Below are 10,848 nucleotides of genomic sequence, written 5' to 3'. Positions count from 1 at the left end.
AAAATAATTTAAAATCTCTTTTGATATTATAAACATTGGGTTAACAACATTTAACAAGATCGTTAACCTAAAGGTTTCAAAACAACACTTACATGTAACGACTAACGATGACTTAACGACTCAGTTAAAATGTATATACATGTAGTGTTTTAATATGTATTTATACACTTTTGAAAGACTTCAATACACTTATCAAAATACTTCTACTTAACAAAAATGCTTACAATTACATTCTCGTTCAGTTTCATCAACAATTCTACTCGTATGCACCCGTATTCGTACTCGTACAATACACAGCTTTTAGATGTATGTACTATTGGTATATACACTCCAATGATCAGCTCTTAGCAGCCCATGTGAGTCACCTAACACATGTGGGAACCATCATTTGGCAACTAGCATGAAATATCTCATAAGATTACAAAAATATGAGTAATCATTCATGACTTATTTACATGAAAACAAAATTACATATCCTTTATATCTAATCCATACACCAACGACCAAAAACACCTACAAACACTTTCATTCTTCAATTTTCTTCATCTAATTGAACTCTCTCAAGTTCTATCTTCAAGTTCTAAGTGTTCTTCATAAATTCCAAAAGTTCTAGTTTCATAAAATCAAGAATACTTTCAAGTTTGCTAGCTCACTTCCAATCTTGTAAGGTGATCATCCAACCTCAAGAAATCTTTGTTTCTTACAGTAGGTTATCATTCTAATACAAGGTAATAATCATATTCAAACTTTGGTTCAATTTCTATAACTATAACAATCTTATTTCAAGTGATGATCTTACTTGAACTTGTTTTCGTGTCATGATTTTGCTTCAAGAACTTTGAGCCATCCAAGGATCCATTGAAGCTAGATCCATTTTTCTCTTTTCCAGTAGGTTCATCCAAGGAACTTAAGGTAGTAATGATGTTCATAACATCATTCGATTCATACATATAAAGCTATCTTATTCGAAGGTTTAAACTTGTAATCACTAGAACATAGTTTAGTTAATTCTAAACTTGTTCGCAAACAAAAGTTAATCCTTCTAACTTGACTTTTAAAATCAACTAAACACATGTTCTATATCTATATGATATGCTAACTTAATGATTTAAAACCTGGAAACACGAAAAACACCGTAAAACCGGATTTACGCCGTCGTAGTAACACCGCGGGCTGTTTTGGGTTAGTTAATTAAAAACTATGATAAACTTTGATTTAAAAGTTGTTATTCTGAGAAAATGATTTTTATTATGAACATGAAACTATATCCAAAAATTATGGTTAAACTCAAAGTGGAAGTATGTTTTCTAAAATGGTCATCTAGACGTCGTTCTTTCGACTGAAATGACTACCTTTACAAAAACGACTTGTAACTTATTTTTCCGACTAGAAACCTATACTTTTTTTGTTTAGATTCATAAAATAGAGTTCAATATGAAACCATAGCAATTTGATTCACTCAAAACGGATTTAAAATGAAGAAGTTATGGGTAAAACAAGATTGGATAATTTTTCTCATTTTAGCTACGTGAAAATTGGTAACAAATCTATTCCAACCATAACTTAATCAACTTGTATTATATATTATGTAATCTTGAGATACCATAGACACGTATACAATGTTTCGACCTATCATGTCGACACATCTATATATATTTCGGAACAACCATAGACACTCTATATGTGAATGTTGGAGTTAGCTATACAGGGTTGAGGTTGATTCCAAAATATATATAGTTTGAGTTGTGATCAATACTGAGATACGTATACACTGGGTCGTGGATTGATTCAAGATAATATTTATCGATTTATTTCTGTACATCTAACTGTGGACAACTAGTTGTAGGTTACTAACGAGGACAGCTGACTTAATAAACTTAAAACATCAAAATATATTAAAAGTGTTGTAAATATATTTTGAACATACTTTGATATATATGTATATATTGTTATAGGTTCGTGAATCAACCAGTGGCCAAGTCTTACTTCCCGACGAAGTAAAAATCTGTGAAAGTGAGTTATAGTCCCACTTTTAAAATCTAATATTTTTGGGATGAGAATACATGCAGGTTTTATAAATGATTTACAAAATAGACACAAGTACGTGAAACTACATTCTATGGTTGAATTATCGAAATCGAATATGCCCCTTTTTATTAAGTCTGGTAATCTAAGAATTAGGGAACAGACACCCTAATTGACGCGAATCCTAAAGATAGATCTATTGGGCCTAACAAACCCCATCCAAAGTACCGGATGCTTTAGTACTTCGAAATTTATATCATATCCGAAGGGTGTCCCGGAATGATGGGGATATTCTTATATATGCATCTTGTTATTGTCGGTTACCAGGTGTTCACCATATGAATGATTTTTATCTCTATGTATGGGATGTGTATTGAAATATGAAATCTTGTGGTCTATTGTTACGATTTGATATATATAGGTTAAACCTATAACTCACCAACATTTTTGTTGACGTTTTAAGCATGTTTATTCTCAGGTGATTATTAAGAGCTTCCGCTGTCGCATACTTAAATAAGGACAAGATTTGGAGTCCATGCTTGTATGATATTGTGTAAAAACTGCATTCAAGAAACTTATTTTGTTGTAACATATTTGTATTGTAAACCATTATGTAATGGTCGTATGTAAACAGGATATTTTAGATTATCATTATTTGATAATCTACGTAAAGCTTTTTTTAACCTTTATTGATGAAATAAAGGTTATGGTTTGTTTAAAAATGAATGCAGTCTTTGAAAAACGTCTCATATAGAGGTCAAAACCTCGCAACGAAATCAATTAATATGGAACGTTTTTAATCAATAAGAACGGGACATTTCAGTTAGTGTCTTCATTGTGTGACCCAAGCCTATTGCATGTTCTTGTTTGATTGTTGCCTTAGGACTTAGTCATATCAAGTGTTTATGTATTCATTAGGTTTCTATCTGCTTTACTACCAGTATCTTAACTGTAATGCTGTATAATATTTGAATTGATATGATCTCATTAGTATAATGGAATGGTTGTTAGTTTTCACTTAAGGTTTTGCCAACTTAAACCGACAGATTCCTTCCATTTGTGATCAGTGGTCAATCAACACGACACGTTGTTATTTAGTTAACTAAACTGATAACGAGGGTTAGGATTAGAGCTCAACTCACTAATAAACCTAGTACTTTACTGAGGATAACCTCCGAGGTATAGTGATAGTGCTCCAAATGATCATATATTTAGTCGCAATATCCTTCCAATATGTAAAGTTTTTAGTTGTAATTGTTCTATCTTTAAGTTGTAATCGTTTATATTAAATAAGTGCGAAGACAAAAGAAGAAGACGAACATTTGAAGACCCAAACGTCCAAAATGCTCAAACGTACAAGCTACAATCCAAGTGGTTCAATTTATTGATGATGAACTTCTAAATATTGATAAAAGTACAAGTCGCGGAACGCAAAGTACAAGATATCTAAGCATACCAAAAGACGTTCGAAAATCCAGAACCGAGACATAAGCCGAGCATCAACGAGCAAGTCAACGGACCTAAAATTACAAGTCAACTATGCACAAGAATATAATATAATATATATAAAATTTTATATATTATATTATATATTATAAAAATACAGCAGCCCACGTTTTGAAAATGTTGGTGAGCTGGAAGGCGTACCTCCACGATCGCGGAGCTGTAGAGGGTAAAACCTCCAATATCGCGGAGCAGTCAAAATCAGAATTTGCCTATAAAAGGCACGAGCTTCTGCCGAATCCATTGCACCATCATTAATCTATCTCTCCCTCTGTATAATATATATATATATATATATATATATATATATATATATATATATATATATATATATATATATATATATATATATATATATATATATATATATATATATATATATATATATATATATATATATAAAATATAAATTAGTTTAGTTTTATATTAGTTTAGATTAGGTAATGTAATGGTTATTTACGGGTTTTAAAGTCGAAGTTCTGTCCATGTAAAGCTACGCGATTAATAACCACTGTAAGCTATGTTCTTCCTTTTTAAATTAATGTCTCATATTTAAGTTATTATTATGCTTATTTAAGTCGAAGTAATCGTGATGTTGGACTAAATATTAAGACGGGGTTATTGAACTTTGGACTATAATTAGGGTTTGGACAAAAGACCGACACTTGTGGAAATTAGACTATGGGCTATTAATGGACTTTATATTTGATTAATATAGAGATTTACAATTTGATGTATTTATAAATAGCCACATACGTTTGATCGGGTATGATGGGCGGGATATTTATAAATACTAATAATTATTCATTTGACCGGAGACGGGGATGGATTAATAGTCAATAGACTCATTAAAACATGGGTGGATTACATACAAGGGTAATTGGTGTAATTGTTAACAAAGTATTAAAACCTTGGATTACACGCAGTTGATAACCTGGTGTAATTATTAACAAACTATTAAAACCTTGTTACAGTTCGAATCCCTAATTAGTTGGAATATTTAACTTCGGGTATAAGGTTAATTTGACGAGCATTTTATAATTATGACCGATGAACTATTATGGGCAAAAACCAGATAGGTTTCAAATAAATCCAGGACAAAGGACAATTAACCCAGGGTAATAAATTAAAATCAAAATGTCAAACATCATGATTACGGAAGTTTAAATAAGCATAATTATTTTATTTCATTTCTTAACGCAATTTTATATATCATCATTTAAATATCGTTATTTATTTTACGCACTTTAATTATCATTATTTATCTTTACGCTTAAAATATAAAATCGACAAACCAGTCATTAAACGGTAAAACACCCCTTTTATAATAATAATAATTGTAATATATATATTTATATTTTGTACAAATATAGTTATATAAGAATATAGTGTAAAATATGCCGTCTCCCTGTGGAACGAACCGGACTTACTAAAAACTATACTACTCTACGATTAGGTACACTGCCTATAGTGTTGTAGCAGAGTTTAGGTATATCCCATCTGTAAATAAAAATAATAAAACTTGTGTAATTTTTATCGTATTCCGTAATAAAAATAATAGTATATTTCGTACACTCCGCTTTAACATCATCAAGTTTTTGGTGCCACTGCCGGGGACTCGGTGAAAAACGCTATATTTTATTAAAATTATATTTTTGTAAAAATATATTATTTCTTATTTCGTAAAAATATTTTATAATAAGTGTTAAAAAATTAAAAATAAATAAATAAAATATATATATTATTAAGATTTTGTCTTTAAAAAGTGTTTTTATTTTTAGTTCTTAAAATTTAAGTTTATTTTATTATATTTAAATTTTACTTATATTTTATTTTGAAAAAAAAAAGTTCAAAACTGAAATCAAAATAAATAAAATAAAATTTGGGCCGAACAGAAGCCGAAGCCCAATTGTTTCCTGGACTACTCGACCATGCAATCGCATGGACAGAACCATTACAATTCATGCGTTCGCATGACTTGAGGTGGCAGGCAAAACCTCGGACTCATTTATTACGCGTAGGTTTTTAATTAAATTATTATTATTAATTAGGGTTTAATTATTTAACATATTATTAATTTTAGTTTTAATATATAATTTGTAATATTAAGTTTTATTATTATTATTAATTATATAAAATTAATCCTTTTATATAAATAATATAAAAATAATATATTAAAATTTTTTTTTTATCATTTTAGTTATAATTTATATTTTTACCGTTTATTTCGTAATATTTGTCGTTCGTATTTAGTTTTAAGTTTAGTTTTACCGTAGTTATTTTATATTTCTAGATTTTTAGGCTGTGCCGTAAAATTCCTTAAGTGCTTTTTCTTTAGATTAAGATTTAGGCGCTTTAAAATTTTGCGACGCAGTTTTTAGATTTTAGTGCCTTTTTAAAGTTATTGCCATTTTGGATATAGAATTCCTTTTAAGTTTTAATACCTTTAGGCGCAACTTTTTAGATTTAATTTTTAGACTTTTAAGTTTCGACGTTTTTCTTTCTCATTTTTATTTTTCGACGTTTTTCGATGATGGAATTCAACATAATAACAAGTTTCTTAATGTTAATAAAATCATGAAACTAATTCATTTTAAGTTATAACAAGCGGAAGCATAATTACTAAGAAAACAAGTTTATATGTATAACCATTTTAATTGAATTCCATATAGTTATCAAGTTATGAAATAATGCTTACATATAACAAAGAAGGAAGAAAATTATACCTCCTATATGATGAGTTAAGAGCTGAATTTGGACAGCAATATGGATGATGAAGATGATGGAATAAAGCCTCTAACTTGAAGCCTCAAGTGTGTAATACCCCAAGCTTTAATCACCAACACCCTCTATTATTTTGTTAGGAATTTTTGACACTTGATGAACTTGAATTAGCAAGTAAAACCCACTCTCCCTACCCCAAAAGTTTCGACCAGCAGCTTCAACAAGACAAGGGAGAGTATTTTGAACTAGTTCCTTGAATAATGTGAGTCAATACTTGGTTTTAAGTGTCAAGCATGCTCCTTAGGAATTGTGCTATTAAAATAACATGATAAAACAAGCATGGGAGGTGTCTTGGTCTTCCAAAAAACGTCCACCATGGGGAGGTTTAAAAAAAAGAATCTTCTTATAAAACTAGTTAAAAACCATGCATTTTATTAAGTTACTTGTATATTTTATAAACCCATTTATAAAATATAACACAATGTAATTATTTAAACCTATAAACAATTAAATCCATATCATATATAAATTATCCAAATAATTTATCTCAAGTGATTATAATTTAGAAAACCGATTTTCTAAAGTTCAAGTGTCGCGTATTTATTTAACAATCCAACCGTTAAAATAAATACATATAAAGTGTTGGTAAGCTTGTTATTGGGTATGACCCGACTTGGATCATAACATAGTGGCCACGTTAATCTAATATGTCTCTCGGGCATACGACGTACCTTCAATCTCCCACTTGCACGAGAAACATAAGAAATTAATGCAAGTGATGGATACCACCTAACGACCGTCCATCACCCCCAATATGTTATGACTTTGTGCCATTCAATAACATCATCCCCTTCGAGTTCCCATCTCGAATATGAATAGGTGAATCTTTTCATTATATCCTTTCGTCCAAGATGTCATGTTAAATCCAAGAGATACAGAATGATCACTCTCTTTTAGATTTAACTTTATCAGGCCTTAGACATCTGACTCTCAATGAATAAGAGGGACAAATTCCATCTTGACTACATACGTCCTAGATATATATACTTTGTATTATACCTGAGCTCTTCCTTATGAACTACCATATTTCAGAATAGCGAAGGAAAGAATCAAGGCACAATGCTTGGTAAATATCCGAACCCAATATGTATCTCAGGTCAGAGGATACAATGATATTCGCCTTTACTCAAGATTACATGTGATCAACCACAAAGGCTCCATTTAGTAAATCTTGAGAGCGGGTCTTCCAATATTTGTATCCTACAAATATCTATGAACCTTGGCTGCATCCCTGCCCCACATTCATTCCGTGAATGTATACCAATCAATGTTCATAATAGTCTAAACCTCACACTTGTTCCCACGAATGTGATCGACTACGAAATTTAGAATAATTACTTATTCATGGATAAAATATGCAAAATAGGAACATGACTCAAAATAAATTAATACCTTAATTATATTAATGAGTTTGAACAATTTCGTTCCGTTACGATACTTAAAACAGATCATAACCAATCACTAGAATATCGAAGCCCTAATGCACAAACATGTCCAGTATGTTTTGATCCATGTAAGAGCTTCGTGAGAGGATCCGCTATATTAAGATCTATGTGAACTTTGCGAATACATATCTTTCCCTTTTCAACTTCATCCCTTATGTAGTTGAATCTCCGCTCAATGTGACGGGTCTTTTGGTGAGCACGAGGTTCTTTGATTTGAGCAATCGCACCCTCGTTGTCACAAAAGATCTCAAGAGGGTCCTGAATGGAAGGGACTACTCCTAAGTCGTCGATGAATTTCTTCATCCATGCAGCTTCCTGAGCTGCCAATGAGGCGGCAATGTACTCTGACTCTGTAGTGGATAATGCAACAACATCCTGTTTTGAACTCTTCCAAGAGACCGCACCTCCATTTAACGTGAAGACATAACTGGACTGTGATCGAGAATCATCTCGATCATTTTGGAAACTCGCGTCCACGTAACCTTTTACAGCAAGTTCCTCCTCACCAGATCCATATATTAGAAACATATCCTTAGTCCTTCTAAGGTATTTCAATATACTTTTAACCGCAATCCAATGACTGTTTCCTGGGTTATTCTTGTATCTACTTGTCAAGCTTAGGGCTCATGACACATCCGGTCTAGTGTATATCATTGCATACATGATTGACCCAATAGCAGATGCATAAGGGACTCTCTTCATTCTCTCTTGTTCATCTTTCGTGGTAGGGCACTGAGATGAACTGAGAGGCGTTCCTCTTTGAATAGGTACCAAACCACTCTTAGAGTTCTCCATCTTGAACCTTTTCAAGACCTTTTCAATGTATGCACTTTGATTCAAACCTATCAGTTTCTTGGATCTATTCCTGTAGATCCCAATCCCCAAAACGTATTGTGCTTCTCCAAGATCCTTAATGGAGAAGCATTTACTTAGCCAAGTTTTAACTCCTTGCATTGCTGGAATATCATTTCCAAATAACAATATATCATTCACATATAGTACAAGGAACATGATAGTGCTCCCACTAGCTTTCTTATATACACAAGCTTCATCACCATTTTTAATGAAGCCAAACTTGGTTGTCATACATGGATTGCATCTCAGCGTTCATGGCCTCCTGCGATTTATCCTTATCAATCCTTGATAAAGCATCTTGGTAGGTTGTTGGTTCATCCAAATCAACCACATAGCAACTATCCATGAGAAACCCATATCTCTCAGGAGGATTACTAATCCTACCAGATCTGCGAACGTCTTGTGTATTTTGATCATCCATTTGATCACTCTCAACATTTTCATGTTGAGTGCTAGTGTCAGCCAATTATGTATCATTTACTTGATCTTGAACGTCTTCAAGATCTATCTTCCTTTCACTATTTCCTTCCATTAGGAACTTAGTTTCAAGGAATTCCGCCTTCCGAGCAACAAATACATTCTGCTCGGATGGATCATAGAAATAATATCCCATATCATCCTTGGGATATCCTATGAAGATACACTTCGTGGATCGAGCATTCAACTTATTAGGGACGTAACACTTAGGATAAGCTTCACATCCCCATACCTTTAAGTATGATAGAGATGGAGGTTTTCCAAACCACATCTCATGAGGAGTTCGTTCCACTTTCCTGGTTGGGGCCATATTTAGAATACGAGCCACGGAGCATAGACAATAACCCCATAATGATAGAAGTAACGAGCTTCTAGCCATTATAGATTGAACCATATCCATTAGGGTTCGGTTCCTTCTTTCGGAAACTCCATTAAGTTGTGGTGTCCCGGGTGGAGTAAGTTGCGAGATAATCCCACAACTTCTAAGATGGTCTTGGAAAGCATCGCCTAGGTATTCACCTCCTCTATCGGTATGAAGTACCTTGATTGTCTTGTTGAGTTGATTTTGTAATTCGTTTTGATATTCTTTGAATGCTTCAAAAGTTTCGTCCTTGTGTCTCAATAAGTAGACATATCCGAAACGACTGAAGTCATCAATGAAAGTAACGAAGTATCTTTCACCATTCCTAGTTATGGGCTTAAAGGGTCCACATACATCCGAATGTATTAATCTCAATAAGTCCTTAGCCCTTTCATAGGTCCCTTTGAAAGGTGCTTTAGTCATTTTGCCTTGTAAACAAGATTCACATACATCAAACGAGTCTAGTTCATTTGATTTCAAAAGGCCATTCTTTTGAAGTGTATGCATTCGATTCTTGTTTATGTGACCAAGGCGACAATGCCATAAGTAGGAATCACTCAAATCCCTTTTGAGTTTCTTGGTGTTTGCATGGTATATTGAGCTATTGTATGATGTGTCATCATGAACCAATTCATAAATACCATTCGAAGGCGAAGCCTTAAAATAGATCACATTATCTAAAGAAACACGGATATCATCATTAATGAAATTAAGATTAAAACCATATTGTTTCAAACGGGATACAGAAATAATGTTTCGAGATAAATCGGGTGCATACAAAATATTTTTCAAAATAAGCTCCAAACCACTTGGTAGCTTTAAAACAAAGTCTCCTTGAGCTTTCACTTGCACCCTTGCTCCATTTCCCATGAAGAGACTTGTCGTTCCCGCTTCTTGATCACTTCTTTTGAACCCCTGCGAAGAATTGCAAATATGAGTTCCACATCCTGTGTCTAATACCCATGTATTAGAAGAAGTAATACTTGAAAGGACCCGTTCATATACATTATAAACGATTCACAATAGTTGATTACATTGCGAGGTATTTGACCTCTATATGATACATTTTACAAACATTGCATTCGTTTTTAAAAGACAATCTTTCTTTACATCAAAAATTGACAGGCATGCATACCATTTCATAATATCCACTATCCAACTATAAATTGATTTAATAATAATCTTTGATGAACTCAATGACTCGAATGCAATGTTCTTCGAAATATGCTATGAAAGACTCCAAGTAATATCTTTAAAATGAGCAAATGCACAGCGGAAGATTTCTTTAACACCTGAGAATAAACATGCTTTAAAGTGTCAACCAAAAGGTTGGTGAGTTCATTAGTTTATCATAATCATTTATTTCCATCATTTTAATAGACCACAAGAATTTCATTT

The sequence above is a fragment of the Rutidosis leptorrhynchoides genome, chromosome 2, assembly GCF_046630445.1.
Source record: "Rutidosis leptorrhynchoides isolate AG116_Rl617_1_P2 chromosome 2, CSIRO_AGI_Rlap_v1, whole genome shotgun sequence".
Lineage (NCBI taxonomy): Eukaryota > Viridiplantae > Streptophyta > Magnoliopsida > Asterales > Asteraceae > Rutidosis > Rutidosis leptorrhynchoides.
Note: the sequence above shows the minus strand (reverse complement) of the source record.